This window comes from Benincasa hispida, chromosome 1 (genome assembly GCF_009727055.1).
Source record: "Benincasa hispida cultivar B227 chromosome 1, ASM972705v1, whole genome shotgun sequence".
Taxonomy (NCBI): Eukaryota; Viridiplantae; Streptophyta; class Magnoliopsida; order Cucurbitales; family Cucurbitaceae; genus Benincasa; species Benincasa hispida.
The window spans coordinates 84,505,615-84,526,123 of record NC_052349.1 but is presented as its reverse complement, the minus strand read 5'-3'; positions in this window follow the sequence as shown (position 1 = coordinate 84,526,123).

The window sequence follows — 20,509 nt, the reverse complement described above, 5'->3', positions numbered from 1 at the left end:
ATTAGGGTGTAGTTTGAAATCCCAACTTTAAGGCCTAGCACGTGTATCCCGGTTTAGTGAACGCTCTAGAGAGTTTTCCTAGAACTCCATAGGAAGCAACCCCACTTCCACAGTCTATCAGGAATACTTCTGTAGCTAGGTACCCTGCTTGACATCAAGTATAGATCTCATTAAGAACTATGTTCAACATTTCTTATGCTTCAGTATATCATGCTCAGACTCTGGGTCATAGGAAGGGAATTCTGTATTCGTTTTAGCATTATTCATTTCATATCACTTGTGATTAGTTATTACCCGTTGAACCTATTTCTTGAGATCTCTAGTCTACAGGTTGGGTTTTCCTCATAGGTGATTCATCTCTCTATAGACATAAGTCCCATCCTTTTTTAGATTTTGAAAATCTTTTCTTTGACCAGTCCTTTCATTAAAGGATCTACCAACTTTTCATCAATCTCTATATGATCCACTCTATCTGCACCAGTAGTGAGGAACTCTACGATGTATTTTTCGTCTCTTACGACATATTTTTCGTCTCTTTCCCTTGTAGAAATGGTTTTGAACTTTTTCGATTGCTACAATACTATCGCAATGGATCAACTTTTCCCATAAGGGAATCTCTGATAGCAGACTTCTAAGCCAATCTACTTCTTCTCTAGCTATTACTAGTGTTATAATTTTTGACTCCATCGTAGATTGGACAAAAATAGTTTGTTTCTTGGACTTCCAAGAGACAGTTATGCCTGCTATATTAAAGATATAGCCACTTGTAGCATTTGAATCATCCGAGAGGGAGTTCCAGTCAACATCACTGAACCCTTCTAGGACAACAAGAAACTTCTGATAATGTAATCCTAGGTTTTAGGTTTTCTTCAAGTACCTTAAACCCTTTCTATAGAATTCCAATGCTCTATGCTAGGTCTGCTTGTATACCTACAAAGTAATCCTACAACATAAACTATATCAGGCCTAGTGCAGTCAACAACGTATCTGAGACTGCCTATGATGCTCGCATACTCAGTTTGATTAACACTGTCATCAATGTTTTTTAGCAACTTAAGACTAGGGTCATAAGGAGTACATGTTGGTTTACATTCAAAGTAAATTATATTTCTTTAAAATTTTTTCTACATAGTGAGATTGATCCAAAGAATTTCCCTTTTCATACTTAGTCAATTTTATGTATAAGATTACACTCGCTTCTCCTAAGTCTTTCATATCGAAGTTTGCACTTAACATGGATTTCACATCATTTATGACATGCATGTTTGATCCAAAGATCAACAAATCATCTACATAGAAGCATAAGATCGTGCAAAGATCATTTTCAAACTTGTAGTAGATGCATTTGTCACTTTCATTGACTTTGAAATCTTTAGATAGGATTAGGTTGTAAAAATTTTCATGCCATTGCTTAGGAGCTTGTTTCAGACCATAAAGAGACTTATTTAACTTACAAACCTTGTTTTCTTGATCATGGACTATAAAGCCCTCAGGTTATTCCATATAAATCTCTTCTTGAAGTTCACTATTTAGGAAGGCGGTCTTTATATCCATCTAACGTACTACAAGGTTATAAAGGGCAGTGAAAGAAAACAAAACACGGATTAAGGTAATTTTAGTGATAGGGGAGAAGATGTTAAAGAAGTCTATGTTTTCTCTTTGTCTAAAGTCATTTGCTATTACTGGCACTTGTTAACTATTCCATCAAGTCTAAGCTTCTTCCTTAGGATCCATTTGCACCCTATTGCTTTGCAGCCTGGAGGTAGATCTACTAATTGCCAAGTCCTATTTGACTTAAAAGAGTCCATCTCATCATTTATAGCTTCTTGCCGTAAGTTGGCATCTATAGAGGATATGGCAACTTTTAGGTCTTTAGGATCTTATTTTACATTATAGGTTTGGAAGTCATCTCCAAAATCCTTGACGATTCTAGTTCTTTTGCTTCTTTTAAGTTTTGGGTTGACTTGCTCTGTAGAGGAAGAATTTCTAACTAAGGTTAGACTGCTGGATCTCGAGCCCCCACTATTTCTCGATTTAAAGGGAAATCTATCCTCAAAGAAGTCAACATCATTTGACTCAATGATCATTTAGTTTACTACATCATAAAACCTATAGGATTTATTATTTATAGCATAATCTATAAAGACACACTCATAGGCTCTACTAACTAGCTTTCTTCTTTTAGGGTCTGGAATTCTTACAAAGGCTAGACATCCCCATGTTCTAAAGTATGAAAAGTTTGGTTTCTCATTCTTAAGAACTTCGTAAGGTGAATTTATGTTTTTAGATTTTGGTATTCTATTTAGGACATAATACACAGTAAAGATGATTTGACCCCACCAATAAGACGCGACTCCTGAACTAAATAAAATAGCAACTACTAGTTCAGCTAAAGTTCTATTTTTTCTTTCGAATTTTCTGTTCATTTCAGGAGAGTAAGGTGTAGTCTTTTTGTGTATTATTCCATGTGAGTTAAAGAACTCATTAAAGCTATTTGAGTCGTACTCAATTCCCCTATCACTACGAAGTCTTTTAACCTTTCTGTTAAACTGATTTTCTACTTTAGTTACAAATAATTTGAAAGCATCAAACACATCACTTTTTTTCAGCAAATATACAAAAGTGAAATTAGAGCAATCATCAACAAAATTAATAAAATATCTTTTACTATTCCTAGTCAAGATGACATCAAATTCACATAAGTCGGAATGAAATAAATCTAGAGGCTCGATTCCTTAAGTACAAATTTATGCGGAGTCTTAGTTATTTTAGCTTGACTACCATACTCGCATTTATCAAATTTATTCATGGATAACTAAGATATCATTTCCAACCAAATCATGTTATTAATTAATCTCTTATTAATATGACAAAGTCTAGCATGACAAACATTCAAAGAACACAACATATAACAAGAAAATTTCATTTTATTTATGTTTAGGTTTAATTTGAACAATTCCTTAGTTGCAAAACCCTTCCCTACGAATACATTATTCTTAGTATATAAATCTTCCCCTATTGTTTGGGTAAAACTGACCTTGTTGAGGAGGTAGCCTGAGACCAAGTTCTTGTAAGGATTGGTGTCCTAATTCTCCGGAGTCTCGTTGTTTGTAATGATACACATTGTTTTCTGAATAAAATAATTGTTATTTCATTTTGTATTTACTTATATCCAATAAACAAAGCTCCATGGTTATCTTATGTAAACTTAAGCATGTATATGTGATATACAAGTAGATCATGCCATAAGTGATAACCTAAATAGGTCTATAGTATGAGGATTAAGGTGGGATACCTGATCTTGGTCACACTATGGATACGACCCGCTTTGTAGAGGTTTGCAAGTGTTATAAACTACTACAGATGGTAGATCCTAACCATTCATAAGGAGACGTGTGAGTGGGGGTGTCCTATATAAAAAGTTTGTATAAGACTGGACCACGAGATGACTAGACTCTGTATATATAACACCATTGATACTAGAGACTTACATCTCTCCTAAACGATGATAGGTGACACGACCTCAATCCTGAGAGTTTTGGGAACTTCTGTCTTTGAAAGCGGTCCTTTGATTAGTGTGGGTGAGAGTGGCCAGATTGCCAACTCAACATGCCGACCTTTTTGGGGACTTGTCTGATCTGGGAGCTGGGAACTCAATACACAAGATAGAATTCTCTTCTTTCCCAAAGTAGGGATAAGTAGAGAAATTGCTCCCTTAAGGGCTGATTCTAGGACTTGAACATAGTGGCCACAAATTCTCTTTGGAAGAGAGGACTCAGTCATAGTAGGACTATGATTTGTTCATTAGAGGGATCAGTGTTACTTAAGAAGTTAGATGTAACTACAAGGGCATAACGGTTACTGGCCAAGTTGTACTTACGAACGATCTGTGAAGGGTTGTCGCACTGCTGATTGGTTAAAATGGACACATAATATATCTGTGGTAAGGAGAGTTCAGCTGTCGGTCTTTAGTGAAGTGCCTGGCAGTTAACGGATGGTGGATCCCGTGACTAAAGAGTTTAGTCAGTTATTCACGTACCATTGGAGCTTTGAGCTACAAGTCCATAAGGTCCCCTTGGTAGCTCAATGGATTCAGTTGAGGATCAGTTTTTGGTGTTGATTTGAAATGTTCAAATTGAAAAGAGGTAATTCGATTATATATGATATGATCGGTATGATATATGAGATACATCTAGTGGAGGATTAATATAAATGAGATTTACCATGAAATAGAAAAAAGCTATAATTTGTATGTTTAATGAGATAAAATATTAAAACTATAGGTTATAAATATATTATGGTAAATTAGTTATTATTTATATTTATAATAATATTAATTATTGGATAAATAACTCTTTTTCTCTAATAACCAATCGAGTGGGGGGTTATTGGTGGTTTCATGGTAATTGTGAGATAAAAGAAAAAATGTTTTCCTAATTTTAGTAAGGTTGAATTTTGTGAATTGGAGATTTCCTCTCTTGAAAATATTCTCATGGAAGTTGTCAAGTAAATAGAATTTACTAAGCGATAGCTTGGATAAGGTAAATCGTAGAGTGTTTGTAGGTGACAGACACGCAGCTAAGTGATGAGCTAAACGATCGTATAGCTTTTGCTAGACGATCGCTTAGCTTTTCCTAAACGATTAGGCATCGACCTATACAGTAGGTTTTGCCATCTCCCACTTGCTTAATCGTTTACACGATTTTTGTTTTCTCCATCTTCTGCCTCAAACCAAGTCCACACAGAGTGCACCCTCTTGATTCTCACACTGAGAATACCAAGATAGCCTTCTTGGTGGTGTCATACTCAACTCGACACTGTCGAGGTTCTGTAGAGGCCATTCATGTTGTTAGGGTGTTCGTGACTGAGGCGATCGCTGAGTTCGAGTGTGCGATGTTCGTGCAGTGTAGCGGTCGGGTTAGACGAACGTTCGTGGTTCTTGTGTTCAAGCATTCATGATCAAGGAGCTTGGCGATGAGTCTACAAAAGTGTGTAACTTTTATCCTTGATCTTATGTATTATCATGCTATAATTTTTGTAATTAATGCATAACCGTATGTTTCTGTTTATGACTATAATTGTAAAGTTCATATATGATTGTAATTTGGAATGATCTTTCCGCTGCTCAAGGAAATCCTCATATTCAATTTCCTTCAATTGGTATTAGAGCTAGGTTGTTCTCATATTCCAAACTATAAGTCTGTTTTGAACTTCTTTTATAGTCTTGGTGGGTTTTCTGCATTTGTAATTAATTGTTAAGTGCATTTGTGAATGGAGTTGATGAATGTTTTCGGGTATAATTACCTTTGTTAAAGCTTTCTTCAATTACAAAGTGTTAATTTGTAAGGGCCCCTGTGTTTTTTGGCATAATTCACTTGCAATCGAGTCTATAATTCAAAGAGTTTGAGTTAGTCAAGTCATACGTGATGAAGTTTCGAAGCATAAAGATGCGGTTCTCAACGAGGAAGAAGACCAATCATTGTCGTATTGTGTAGCCTAAGGTAAACAATCGTTGGGATTTATCTAAGTGATCGTGTAGATTTTTCTATACGATCCTGTAGTGTTTACTAAACGATCGCTTAGCTAATGCTAAACGATGGGGTAAATTGTTTACTCTATCATGTAGCGTTGGTTGCCCAATCACATAGGCACTGGAGGTAGATGATCGTAGTGGGAGCATGTGATGCTCATCATTTAGCAAAAGGCACGCGCTAAACGATTGTGTAGTTAGCAAGCCTCATCGCTTAGTTACTACCTACACGATTGGGCGGTATACGATACTAAGACGTTCATTAAGCGATCTTTTAAGTGATGGTGCTTTGCCACATCGTAGTCGTTTAGACGATCGCGAAAGGCGTGCATTGTGCGGAGCGCACTAGGCGATCGCGTACTTCGGGCTTCATCGCTTAGCAAAAAGGTAAACGATCGTGTAGTATTTGCTAAACGATTGTTTAACTCTGGGAGCGTTGTTAAGCGATAGAGCGAAGTGTTTGTTTTATCATATAGAGGATTGTGGGGAGTCAATACACGATGGTTGGAGACACGTTACTTTGCCCTAGCAGTTCAAGACCCGGTTTGCCTGTTTGAACAGAAGACTCCTTATTTTTGTAATAGTTAGCTTTAATTTTTTGAATTTAAGGCAATTTTACCCGGTTCATGATAACTGGTAGAAATGCCAGTTATTATAAACCTTTTATTTAGAATTATGAAGGCTGACAAGTAGAAAATGCGGTGATAACCTAAATCCTCACTGACCTCAATATTATGCGTTACTCCGTGCCAAAGTGTCTATTTTTGTAGCTATCGCAGGAATCAAACGCATGCATTGGAAATAAGCAATCGCAATCAAACGCATGCACTGAAGCCAGGCGACCACAAAGACAAATGCATGCGCTGAAAGCCGAGCTATTGCATAGACGAACACATGCAGTGATCGCATGCGTCCATCGCATGGAAGTTGCAGTGATCGAATGCTCCATCGCATGGAAGTTGCGGTGATCTCATGGAAGTTGTGGTGATTAAGAGAATGCGGTAATCACTTGGAGATTGCGGCAATGGAGTGATAACCTTAAATAGAAGGGTGATCGCAAGATGGGTAGAATGTGTTGATACTTCAGTTGAATCAAGCTCGGACGCATACTTTGGGAGTATAAACAAGATAAAATGATGTGACATTGCCCATATTGCGACAAAGGTAGTAGTGAGATATAACGCAATCATGATAGCTGTCGGCATTTAAATTCTATAAATAGTCCATTGGACCTTCATTTCAAGATATCCGAACTTCTGCTTCAAGGCAGAGGTTTGCGATCACAGATGAGAGAATGAGTAAGATTTTCTATGAGGATTCTTCATCTCCACAAACTAAACCTAGTGACGATCGGAGCTTTCACAGGAGATAGAGCTCGAGAGAGACATCTCCACCATTCACCCATGGCACCACCAGTAGCCTTGACGCAGAGTCTTTCATTTCTCCTCTAATCTCTGTTGGTATTATATTTTAGCTTAAGATATTAAGACATTTTGTTATAAATGCATAACTTGATTCCTTCAACACCATCTTCTTCATCTTCTTTATCTTTATCATCGTTTACCTTCATCGTTTATTTATCAAACGTGATCGCATACTCAATCATGTAGCTAGAGATAGGTAGCATGTAGCAACCCATCGAGAGGTGCGTGTTGTGCGAGTATAGTGAGGTAATCCTCTTTGCTTGATGAAAGGCTGTAGCAACGCTTGTCGATGGGTTGTTGCAATGCTTGTCTATGAGTTAATTAGCCGCATCTAACTACCTGAGAAGGTAAGAGATGGAATGCACTAAGAAAAGTATGCATTGTTCCTAGAGATAAACACGGTCTTATGCTCAACGCACCCATGCACTATAGAGATATAATCATGCAGCTGGCCACCGAGAGGTGTGCGATGCGTTAGTGTGACGAGCTGGAATTACTCGAGTGATTTAAGATAATAAACATTACTATGCATTAACAGTTGTTATGTATCTACCAATTCTCATTGCAAGTCTTTCATTGTTCAATATGTTTAGTTAGGAGTAGGAGTAGTGTGTAATCCATTAAACTTCTTCTTTTTACTTTTATTCATTGCCTCAAACGCATTGCTTCACAAGCATTATTGAGTGAACAGTCCCTGTGTTCGACCTCGGATTACCCGAGAAACTTGTGTTCTCATTATACTTGGTAAGAAGGCAAGAAAACATGTGATAGGAATGCGTGGTCGTTGCATACTAGATTAACGCATACTTTTCATTCCAACACATGACCTCAGACGCATGGGCATAAACGCATAACTTAAGACATACAACACACAACAAATAATGCGTTCACAACACCCATAATTTCCTCCAACAGTTCATCAACATTTATTTAGTATACATGTGATGCATGATGCTTATATGGAAAAGTGTTTGACATATAGTTTAAAATCCCACCTTACATTGTACAACTATTCATGCATCATGTATCATAAATGTTATAATCTAGCATGAAGAAATTACTTGAAAGCATGTGCATGCATCATGAAATATAAGAGTTATATTTTGCATGCAGTGAGCATTATCATTCATCATCCTTTTATTATAAGTGTTATAGTCTAAGGGTAAATGGAAGCATGTTTCGCTTGTTTCATTGCTGTTTTATATAAGTGTTATATAAAAAGAGAAACAATGAATGAATAATGCATTGAGCATGACACTTAGGCTATTTATAATCGTTATGAATGCCTTGCATGTGTTAACTTAGCATTGTGGTTTTGGTTGTTCCCATTTATAAGTGTTATAAAGGAAATTAGACCTAAAATCAATAAGAAAGAGTTTCATGCGAACTTAGGGTGAACTCAAGTTTTTTAAAAGGGTTTTAAAATTGGATTGAGATAAACCTAAGTTCAAATGGTTCTAAAGAGTTTAGTAACCTAGTTTAATCTTTTAAAATCAGTTTAATAGGAATAAATTGGTTGGCATAAAAGATTAAATTTGTTTTAAATCTATCTATAAGGGACTTTTTGCCTAAGGCGGGTTCTTGCTAGGTTGGGGTTCTTAAGTTGACGGAAACATAACACCCCTATCTGGGAACCTACTTGGAAAGGTGAATTAGATAGATTTTCAACAAGTATGCAACACTTTGGTCAAAGACTTCGTTAAAGAGTTTAATGGATGATGATCAAAAGTTGTTTAACTATCCAAGGTAAAAGTTACTCTTGGGCAAACTTTTCCCATCAGATTGGCTCTTTGGGGTGGATCTCCAGGGCCTAAAATGGCGGGTCACACTTACGGGAGATTGTTAAGTAAGTTAATGATCTCTTGGCCAAATCAATAATGGCTAGTTGTTATATGAGCAAGAGTTGTTCTGGTATTAATGACTGGTTGAGAACTTCTCAATTCAGAGAAGGGATAATCGACCTCCTTTTGGCAGCTTTTGTCCTAAACCTTTGAAGCATCATTGTGAAACTAGATGTCACACGGGGTTCATATTAGTTTTGCTAAAACATTATTGGATGTTGTTTTGTTTTACAACGAGTATTTGCTTAAAACTTAATGTAGGTCAATGTATTTTTCTTTTCAGCAACTCATTAGTATTTCCATTTAGTGCTTTTAATAAGACTGACTACATACAGTGGAAAGAATCGTGTGAAATATATTTCGTGGAAAACGACCTCATATTTTTCATGGTTGAGGAGTGTCCTCAAGTCCCGACCCTTAAGGCACCGTGAAGTGTTCGCAATACATATGAGGTGTGGATGAAGGATAATTCGTTGGCTCGACTTCACATTTTAGCTAACATACCTGATATTTTGGCCAAAAGAGTTAAGAACATGGTCATTACACGCGAGATCATGGACTCACTTCAAGATTTGTTTGAAGATCAGTTCTTACTTTTCGAGCATAAAGGGATGGATGACGAAACCAGTAGTGTCAGTTATTCTGACATTGATCCCACTACTCTCCAAAAAAGGAGGAAAGACAGTAAATATGATTAATTGGTCTTGGAGATGTGTTAGGTAGAGAATGATGATTCTGCATGGATCTTAGATTCGGGTGCTACCAATCATGTCAGTTCCTCTTACCAAGGATTCAGTTCCTGGCAAAGGTTTCCATAGGGAGAAATGACTCTACGAGTCGATACTAGTGAGGTTGTTTCAGCTGTTGCTGTAGGCAGGCTGAAGTTATTTGTTGACAAGAAACATTATCTGTCACTGGATAATGTTTTCATAGTTCTTTTTATTAAGAGGAACTTAATCTCGGTTTCTTGTCTCATTGAACAAGGGTGTACCATCTCCTTTTCTAAGAATAAAGTGTTTATTTTCAAGAATGAAACGGAGATTGATTATGGTTCAATGGAAAGTAATTTATATCTGAAGGTTAAAGTGTTTATTCTCATATAGGCATTTTCTTTTGGAGAATCTCGTTGGCGTTTAGATTGAGTTATAGAAGATTTAAACATCTCTATGTTATGGAGGGAACTTAAGGCTAAAGGGCTTAGCACATACAAGTTATTTTCCAGTTTAGCTGTAGAAATTTTAACACCATCCTTATGAATAAACGCTTTATTCAATTTAAAAGAAAGAGTGTAATTGTATTGTAACAGATACTTTACAGAAATAAGGCTCCTTTTAGGAACCATAAAGACATCTTTTAATATAAGAAACCTATCCTGTAAAGTTAACTGGATGTCTCCCAATGACACAGCTAAGACGATGTGTTCGGTGCCTACTTGCAATGTCATCTCATCAGCCTCCAGCTGTCGCTAGGATCTAATCTCTTGAAAAGAAGAACATACATGATTAGTAGCACTGGAATCTACTATCCAAGCAGAATCATCATTCTCTACTAAACAAGTTTCTAATACAAATAAATCATATTTACCTTTGTCTGCCTTGGCTTTAGCCTTGGCAGCCTTGTTTTCCTTCAGATAACGAGGATAATTCCTCTTCCAGTGTTCGTCTTGGTTACAGTGGAAACATTTTCCTTTTTCAACTGGCGATGGATGCTTCTTCTGGGTGACAGGTGGCGGGTTAGCAGGCGCATTCCCTTTCCCTTTACCACCCTTTTTCTTTTTCCCCTTTCTAGAGTTAAAAGTTGACGGTGCAGACTTTGCTCCTGAGGTCGAACCTCGATAAAACCTTTTAGAGGACGAGACAACATTTTCCTCACCTCTCTTTTTCTCCTTACATTTCAGCAAGGATTGATAAGTCTGCAACTCGTTGAGGAGAGTGGTAAGGGAGTAGTCCACTTTGTTAAGAATTGTATTGCTAACAAAGTGGAGGAAGCTCTCCGGCAATGAATGTAGGGTAATACTAACTTGACTGCCCTCATCGATTTTAGACCCATTCATCTCCGCCATGTTAAAGTGGCCATCATATTCAGCACGTGTTCACGAAGACGTGTTTCAGAGCCTCATGCTTGAGCTCCCCAGACAGTTGTCCAAACATTCCCCACAGGGACTCCATGATCTCACGAGTTGAGACCATGGACTCATGTTTCTTGGCCAACACGTCACTAAGACTGGCTAGAATATAGGCTCGGGCCTTCTTGTTTTTTCGTGTCCAACGCTCATATGCCGCTCGAACATTTCGGGTAGTGTCCTGAGGTGGAACAGAAGGACATTCTCATAAGGACAAACTTCAGATCCTCAATGAAGAGTATCATCGTGAGCATATGTTTCCAACTTAAATAGTTTTAGCCATTCAGTTTTTCGATGATAAGTAAATTGATAGTGGCTGAAGCCATTAAACCATTGCTGAAAAAAACGAATAACCTTTTATAATACTTTGTAAGAAAAAAACCACATTTTTTAACCAACTAGTTTTAGCAAAACAGATTCCAAATACCCTAAGTGAAAAGACTTCTATTTTACAATGATGCCCCAGCAAGGCAGGACAAGCGTCACGAGTGGGGCGATCAGATGTCTCTTCACTGGGATGAGACATTCTCAACCATTAGGCAGAACCAACTCTTGGAACTAAACCTAATAGCCACCATTTGTTCAGTCCAGAATAGTTAACCCTTAACAATCCTGCGTACGTGTAACCCTTCATTTTCGGCCCCGGAGTCCCGCCCTAATATGCCCACCGTAGGGAAAAAGCAGATTAAGACAAGAGACTAAGTAACCTTATCCTCTTACAGGCGATCAAATAAAGAAACGCGCAAAACAACCATCATATAGGGCGACACACCGAGGGTGCCATGAGGCAATGCACAGAAACTTTATTCAATCCAATGAGGGAAACCGAGGGATATGCTATTGCACTTCCCGCTCCCACTTACTATGAACACTCTCTCTATCGACCTTGATATTGACCTACCCAAACACCATCCATTAGGGGGATACGCCAAAGGTGCCTCAAGGGTGAGGGTAGATCTCATGGTGTGGACTATGAGGGAGAAACGCGAGAGGTGAAAATGAAGCATCAAATGCCCCAAGTACCTTCCATTGAATGTTCTACCTAGGGGTTTATTAACCTAGACTATCCGGCTACTGATAATGATCTAAGTCATTTATTAAGTTTGCTAAAAAACAACTTTTTTCCTTGAAATAAAAAAAAAAAAAAAAAAAAAACAAATCCAAGTAGTCACATTAAACTCTTTAATGGATTGTCCTTAATTTACATGTATGCATCAAATCTATCTAAATTACCTTTCCAATTAGGTTCCAAGGTAAGGGTGTTTTGTTGCCGTCATCTTAAATACTTCAGCCTAGACAGAACCCACCTTAGACAAAAGGTCTATTATAGATAGACTTGCTACATATTGTTCTTTTACTAATTACTTTAGTTCTAATTTTATTTTATAACCATTTATAAAATAAACAACTAAAACACTCATGCCACATAACGAAGTATTTATAACGCTTATAAATATAACGTTAAAAAAATAAAGCATACATAAATATAACCCTTATATTATATGATGCATGAGCATGCACTTATGCAAATTAAATCATGTTTCACTAAATCATAACACTTATAATAAAGAGAATATACATGATCTAAGGTGGGATTTTATCTATATATGCATATCATATGACAATTTTATCTAAATCATAACACTTATAATAAATTTAAATTTGGAACAAACCTTCCGCTGCTCATTGAAATCTTCATGTTCGATTTCCTTTAGTTCTGAGCTTTCCTCTTAGTTCTCGTGAACTTTTGGTTAGGCTTTATCACAACAGAGTTGGATTTTCCAGGAATAATGTTCACCTCCTCCCTCTGATTCTGCTTTCAGGCTTCTTCCTCAATCCCCAGTCAAGTTATTAGACTCTCTAAAGAAAACTCCTTGGTCTTATGCCTTAAGGTGTTCTTGAAATCCTTCCACAAAGGAGGCAACTTATCAATAATAATGGCAACTTGAAATTGTTCGTTTAGAGGCATTCTTTCATTTATTATTTCATGGGTTATCTTCTGCAGTTCATGGGATTAGGCCTCCACAGATTTGTCATCCGTCCTCTAGAACTTAAGGTAATGGGTAACGATATACTTTTTTGACCCAACCTCCTCGGTATTGTACTTCTTCTGCAGGGCATCTCAAACTTCCTTTGCTGTTTTCATTGTGTTGTAGTAATTATGCAGATCATTAGCCAAACCATTTAATATGAAATTTTTAAACAAGAAAAACTCTTTCTTCCCAATCAGCAGCTTCTTTTATTTGTTGTTCAGTCGGATCTTCTTTTGAGACAGTTGCTTCAATGTAGTATAAATGGCAGCAACATTCTTGATTGTGAGGAAAAACAACATCTTCTGTTTCCACCATTTGAAGTTCGCTCCTTCGAACTAGAATGGTCGGTTGAGGTTGAATGTCAGAATGTCGTTCTGATTTGAAAGGGCCATCATAGTAGTGGCAAACGAAATGTCTTCAAATTGTTCGAGTTGACTATCCTCTAATGGACAATATTTGAAAGTAGCGAACAGTCACAAACGACACCCTTCAGGACTAAAATGCTTGAAAAACCAAAAGGAAAGTGAAGGAAACAGAAGGAATCGAGACAGACTATGAAAAATGAGTTATGAAGACTGATGAAAGGCGCATGCCTTTTATAAGCCTCAAATGCCAACTGTTGCATGAAACTGCTAGGGAGAGAAGCACGTGCAACCGTTGAATGTGCGCGTAAGACGCGGGCGGAAGACTGGAACTGTTGAAACCTTTTAAAATAAAAATAAATAAATAAATTATTATTATTATTATTATTAATAAAAAAATAATCACACACGCCACACCTCGCCCAACCGGACGATGGCGACGGCAAGCATGTGGGATGTCCATCATACCCACATTAACCTATCTTCTCACTCCTTCTAAAACATGGGTACCCCTTGAGGCCAAAACCCACAACTCAAGGTGGGAGCAATAAAGTAAGCTCTCACTCCCTATTCTTAGTAATGTGGGATTCTCAAAATACCTTTCTTTTTAAAAAACTTACATTTTCACTAACAGGGTTAAATTATAATTTTAGTGGATGAACTTTGAGAGGTGTGTGTAAAATTTCAAAATTCTTAATTCAGTCCTTGAATTTCTTTTAATAGTTTTTTGAAGTTAACAGAAGCCGAGGGTTCCAAATTACTCGAAATTGAAAGATCTATTAATATTAAACAATCTTGAATTGTCAATGACCTAATTAGACAAAAAATAAAAGGTCTATTATTAAACACGAGTAAAACTTTAGGACCGATTTGGTAGAAAATTTAAAAATAGAAATTGAAACAAGCTGAAATTGATTAAAATAGAGTTGTATTTCATATTTTTAAATATATGTTTGGTAGTAAATTCAGATATATGTTTGATAGTAGATTGATTCAGATATGTGTTTGATAGTAGAATCAAATATTAGATTTTAATTTAAACAATTGTTTTAAATGAGTTTTGTTCGGGCTCAGATCTCATTTGCTTTCATTGTCGTTGTAGGCCCTTTGTCGGCCTGACATGTTAGCTCGCTTCTCCCTCTACTATCGCTTTCCGAGCTAACTTGTGTAAGAGATTCTCAGACTGTTATACTGTCGAGCCTACTACACTTCAATGCCTAAGTAAGGTTAGTACATGGAGTGTTTAGTTTAGTTAAACACACAATAAATAAGGTTAGGAGTTTCCTTTGGAGATTACTTATTCTACCCCTTTAGGGTTGTCAAATTGGACTATTTATAGGCCCTTCCCTGGACACTCACCTTCGGTTACGTGTAATGTCAGCAATGTCAAGGTTGTTCTCAACGCTCAAGGTTACAGAGTGCAAAAATGAGCACAACTCGATTTTTTTTATTATTGTATATTTACCGGCTTGGTTAGTTGGCCTGAATCTCAAGGTATTGACTTTTTTCTTTTGGGAGTGTGTTCCCTTATGCTTCCTTCCAGTACCTTATAGGCTTGGGCTCATCCCTTGGCTTTTAGCCTTGCCTTGGGCAACTCGCAACAAGTTTCATATTATATTCATAACATATAAAAACTAGTTGTAGTTACCTACTAAATAGGTTAATTATAAACTATTATTAATTAATATATGAACATGTTTTATGTTAATTTTTTTAATATAATAATTATTTTGTAATATTATATAATTTATAATACATTATGTTATAAGGTTATTTTCAAATATAACAAAATAAACTAATATATTTACATGATATAACAAAATTTCACTGTTTATTTGTGATAGACCACAATCCATGTTTATCTGTGTCGTGATAGATACAGATAGTAGTCTATCGTTGGTACACTATGATATTTGCTACATTTATAAATATTTTTTTCAACAATTTGATCATTTTAAATAATTTCCCTATCTTAAATATTTTATTTTTTTTAAAAAAAAATGAATTAAGTTTATAACATGACTTATTGTATTTCTGAATGTCTTAATCTTTATTTACTATAATAATGATTTTAAATTTTTAAATTCAAAATTAAGATATACAGAAAACAAAACAAAAAAATGTTTTAAAATTTTCATGGTTTGGTTCACAAAATCCAATAAAAGTTTAACTAAAATCCACATTATCTATCAAATACTATTTTCTGAACACCGTTAGAACCATAAAATAGAATCCACATTACTTACCAACTAGGCTCTTAGATATTTTTCAAGTTGAAGCTAAGTTTTAAAAATTGAAAAAAGAAGTTTCGAAACACAATTTTTATTTTTGGAATTTGATTATTGTTTGCTCCTAAAACTGCTATTCTCCCAAGTTAAATCAGGGTAGTTCTTAGTAATTTAATGTTTAAATATACTTATATGTAAGATATCGAGCTTAGGAGATATCGAGACATTTTTGGTGCAAAATGGGATAAATGGAGCATGCATGGGTCAGCCGGAGCAATTGGGCTCAGAGGATAGCAAAAATATCAAATTAACCCCTAAGGGCTTAGCGCTTCAACGCTAGGCAGTGCCAACATATACAATGAGCATCCAAGGGCATAACGTTGTGTCGCAGTGCTACAGAAAATCTAACAATAACCACCGTAGATGCAACATGCAAGGGCTTTTTCTCTTAGTGTCGGGACATTGTCTATAGTGTCGTAGTACTCTTGACCAATTCTATATAAGGATCTTTTTTATTTCTAAGTCATCAACTCAAGCCTCCAATGCATAGGATTGACATTTCTGTATCTAACTAGATCGTTTGGTATGATCATTGCACATCAATCCTTACTGTTAAACAAAAGTGAAATAAACTACATTTGGTTACAGTTTTTGTTACGAACTTAGCTACCTTTAAATACTTTGTATAACTAATTTTTGAGTGAGAGAGAGCAATTGTAATTGAGAGTTTTACACTATCTTGAAGCAATCTTGAATAAAGAAAAACTTCGTCAGCTTCTCCGTGGACGTAGACCTCCCTTTGTCGAACCATGTAAACGATCGGTTTCATCTTCTTCTTCTAATCGTCTTCCTTTTCGTATACGCCCCTAACCCAAACGATCGTTTAGCTTTTCCCAATGATTTTCTAGCTTTTCCCAACGATCGTTTAGTCTTTACCCAATGATCGTTTACTTCTACAAGCCTCATCATATAGACGACCATCGTTTAGATGACCATCGTCTAGATGACCTTCAGTAAAGCCTCATCATCTAGACAACTCCTGCCTTATCGTCTAATCGACCCCTCTTTACCTCCATTGCCTAGATGATCGAAGACTCCTCGCCCTAGTGAATTCCGGTAGCCTCCCAGCGTTCGTCTCTTTTCTTTTCCCTCAATTCTTTCTCTGCAAAAGGAAAAGAAAAGATAAGTCAGTCGAAGGGTTTCTCTAACAGAAGTTTGTGATTCTAATCTCAACCATTGAAGTGTAAGGCCGAGATCGTACGTTACCCGATTTGTACATCCTACACGCGACCTAACATTTTTTTGAAGCATTGAGGGGTATCTGATAGTCGTGTAAGGGCCTTCGTTCACTCTCGGCCCGAAAAGACTTAGAAAATACGTCTTGTGTTCTGCCTTCTTCTGCATTTCAATCCCTACAAGTGGTATCAGAGCATGCAAGAAAGCTTCAAGATTAGTCAAGATTCAAAGAAGCAATAATCTTGAAGTCTTTTAGTCGATCTTTCAGTTTAGAAATGGCAGTTGCAAGGTACGACATCGAGAAATTTGATGGAAAAGGTGACTTTGTTCTGTGGAAAGCCAAAATAAAGGCTATCTTGGGATAGTAGAGGGCACACAAGGACCTTGATGTTCCGAGAAAGCTGCCAAGTACAGTGATAGAAGAAAATAAAAAAAATATGTAGCTTCGTGATGACATGCAAAAATGCATGTCATCTTAGGCCTTTTACTTAGAATTATGAGGGCTATAAAGCAGAATATGTGGAATTATGTTAGGAATTCACGAGAAATTGAGCTTGCGGCGTTCAGCATTAAGAATCTCAGCTAACCCAATATTATGCGTTATTATGCGTTCAATGTTCTATTTTTGTAGCTAACGTAGGAAGTAGAGGCAAACGTGGAAACCGGACCACCGCATAGACGACCGCATGTGGAGAAACTCTCCATCGCAAAGGCAAACACGTTTGTTCAACGTATGAATGTTGTGGTAATCAGCCGCATACGTCCATCGCATGGGAGTTGCGCTCGTCAAGAGATTACGGTCATCGTGTAGAGTTGCGGTATTAAGTGAATGCGGTCACTACATGATTGCGGCTACACGATAACACATGGTAAATGGGTCAACACAAGGTTGGTGGAATAAATGCATTAATGCATCTACCTCGAGAAAATCAAAAGATGATGTTGACATTTAACCTACCACGCTGTTGGCAGCGGAGGTTCAGAAAGAACTAAATGCACCGAATGTCAGAATCAGAGCAGTCCATTAATGCTGTCGGCAATCTAGGCTCTATATAAAGATGTTGGATTTTATGTCCTAAAACTCGTACTTTGTAAATTAATAAACATATTATGTTTTGTTTTTCGATAAAGTTGTTATTGAAATTGTAATCTTGAATCCAATAAACTAAGGTTCTGAGGCTATTTAATGTAGTTTGAACTTTATATAGTGACATAAATGTGGATCAAGTTCAAATACATAGCCAAAATGGTCTATAGTATATGAATATAGTTAGGCGCCTTATTCTGAGGACACTATAGATGCGGCCCACTTTATAGTTAGTACAAACGCTGTGATCCTAAACGTTCATGTGGAGACATGAAAGTGGAGGAATCCTATGTAAAGAGTTTACATAAGACTGAACCATGAAATAGTCACTTTTTACTTTCTAAATGTCGTTTTATGTATCAAACTGACTATTTCGTTAATTATGACCTAGGTAACTTAATCTTAATTCTGGGCTCACCATGAACTTCTGTTCACTCGGAATTATCCTTAGATCTGCATAGGTGAGGGTAGCTCATCATCGCTGACCCAATAAGCCTCCCATTTCAGGGGTAAGATCAGGTGGACATCTGGGAACATAGGGTGCAAGACGGAATTCACTCCTACCCGTTATAGGGATAGTAGATAGGTTGTTCCCTTTAGTACTGAATCTAGGTCTTGAATAAGGGGCCCCACCCTTTCCTTGGCTTGAGAGGGGTTCGGTTTAAAGGTTGGACCTTAAACCAATTATTCATTAGAGGATCAGTGGAACTTAAGCAACAAGATGTAGTCTTGGGGGTAAAACGGTTTTTATGATCCAGCCGAGATTACGAACATCCTGTGAAGGATTAGCCTACTGATTATGGTATATCAGATGAACAAAAATATATCTATAATGAGGGGAGTACAACTACGGGACTATAGTGGAATGACCCGTTAGTTAACGAATGTTGATTACCTCCGTCTAAAGAGTTTAGCCAGCTAATCTCGGATCGTTAGAGCCCATGATCTATAGGTCCATTAGGTTCCCCTACTAGCTCATATGGAATAAACATAGAACAGTATGATAGAACAATTCGAATTGTTCGAATTAGGTGAAGAGAGAGAAACCAACAAGTATATGTGATATAGTGGTCGAATTTTCAATTTAGAGATACAACTTTAATGTTAAAATGTGATTTAAATATCAAGAATATGAATACGTTCATATTCGGAAGCTCGGAAATAATGGAAATGGTCAAATATGTAAAAAGTCAAAGAGTTGACTTTTTAACTTTGAAAAGTCAAACTTTGACCGACCTTATATTCAAATGTGATTTGAATTTTGAGAAAATGAATGCGGATTCATGCTCGGGAGGTCAAAATTAGTCAACACGAGAAAAATCATAAAAAGTCAAAATGTTGACTTTTAGGTCAAAGTTTGATTTTGACAAAATAACTATTTTGCCCTTTGACTAAAGTTAGTGGGAAAATCCAAACTTTTGTTGGATAATTCCACTAACACAATAGTGGTCTAAGTGTTCGCTTATAGTGGAGACATTAAACCCACTTAGATAGTGGATTCTAGGTGTTGTGCTTTTATGAAGTTGTTTCATGTAATTTTGCGTGGCCCTTTTCTATAAATATGAGCTTTTGAATTTGGTTTAAAAACTTTTGACATTTTTGCCAATTTTAGTTTTCAAAATTGGGCTGAAAAAATAAAAATCCAAACCAAAATTCATTCTTATTTTCCATCTCTTTCTCTCTCTCGATTTTCTTCATCCATCAGGTCCCACAACCCGGTTCTGAATCCAGAGGATAGTAGGTCAACTCTGGTGGTGGTCTGAAAGATTTCGAGTCAAGATTCAGCGAGGAAAAGCGTTGTTTGGGAGCTACAAAGGTTGTATCCTATCCATTTTAATTCAATATTTTTTCCTTCATTTGCATGCTAATTTCCTTTTAATTAAAAGCAATTAGAGTGTAATTAGATCCTTATTCCGCTACGTATGTCTCGTGTTCCATCAAAAGAAGCCGATGAGCAGAATTTCTACTTGTCCAAGGTTTTTGCCCAAGGTTGAATCCAAGGTTTTCGCTTGAGATTCACCTAAGGCGGATCCTTGTGATCCAGACAAATGTGTGGGAAGACGCTTGAGAGTTCTTCATCTCCTTCATCCATTACGAGTGACGATCGAAGCCTTCGACCGGAGCTAGATCTCTGGAGAGTCAGCTCCACCGCCCATCCATGGCATCACCGGCAACCTTGATGCACATTCGCTGGAAGAAAGTCTTTGCTTCCAGCCAGTCATTTCATTTTCCTTTCTTTTCTTATATTGTATTGTATGACATTTTGTGATTAAGGAATTAATACATTTTGTTTTCAATACATTTCTATATTCCTCGATTCCATTCCATCTTCTTATTAGCATCTCTCTAACTTTTCATTGCATCACTTAGTGAGATTGCTTGAGTATCGCATACTTAGTCATGTGGATAGAGATATGAAGCATGTAGCAAACTACCAAGAGGTGTGCATTGTGCGAGTATGTGAGAAAACCTTATTTGCTTAGTGTGAAGCTGTAGCAACGCCTGTCTATAGGCCAACGTAAATCTTGTCTATGAGTAAAGGTCAGCAATAATCAACGCCCAGGAGGAAGTGGTTGGTCGCATTAAGCAATGTAATGCACTGTTCACAAGAGATAAATAATCTTACGTTAACCAAGTTTATGCAGT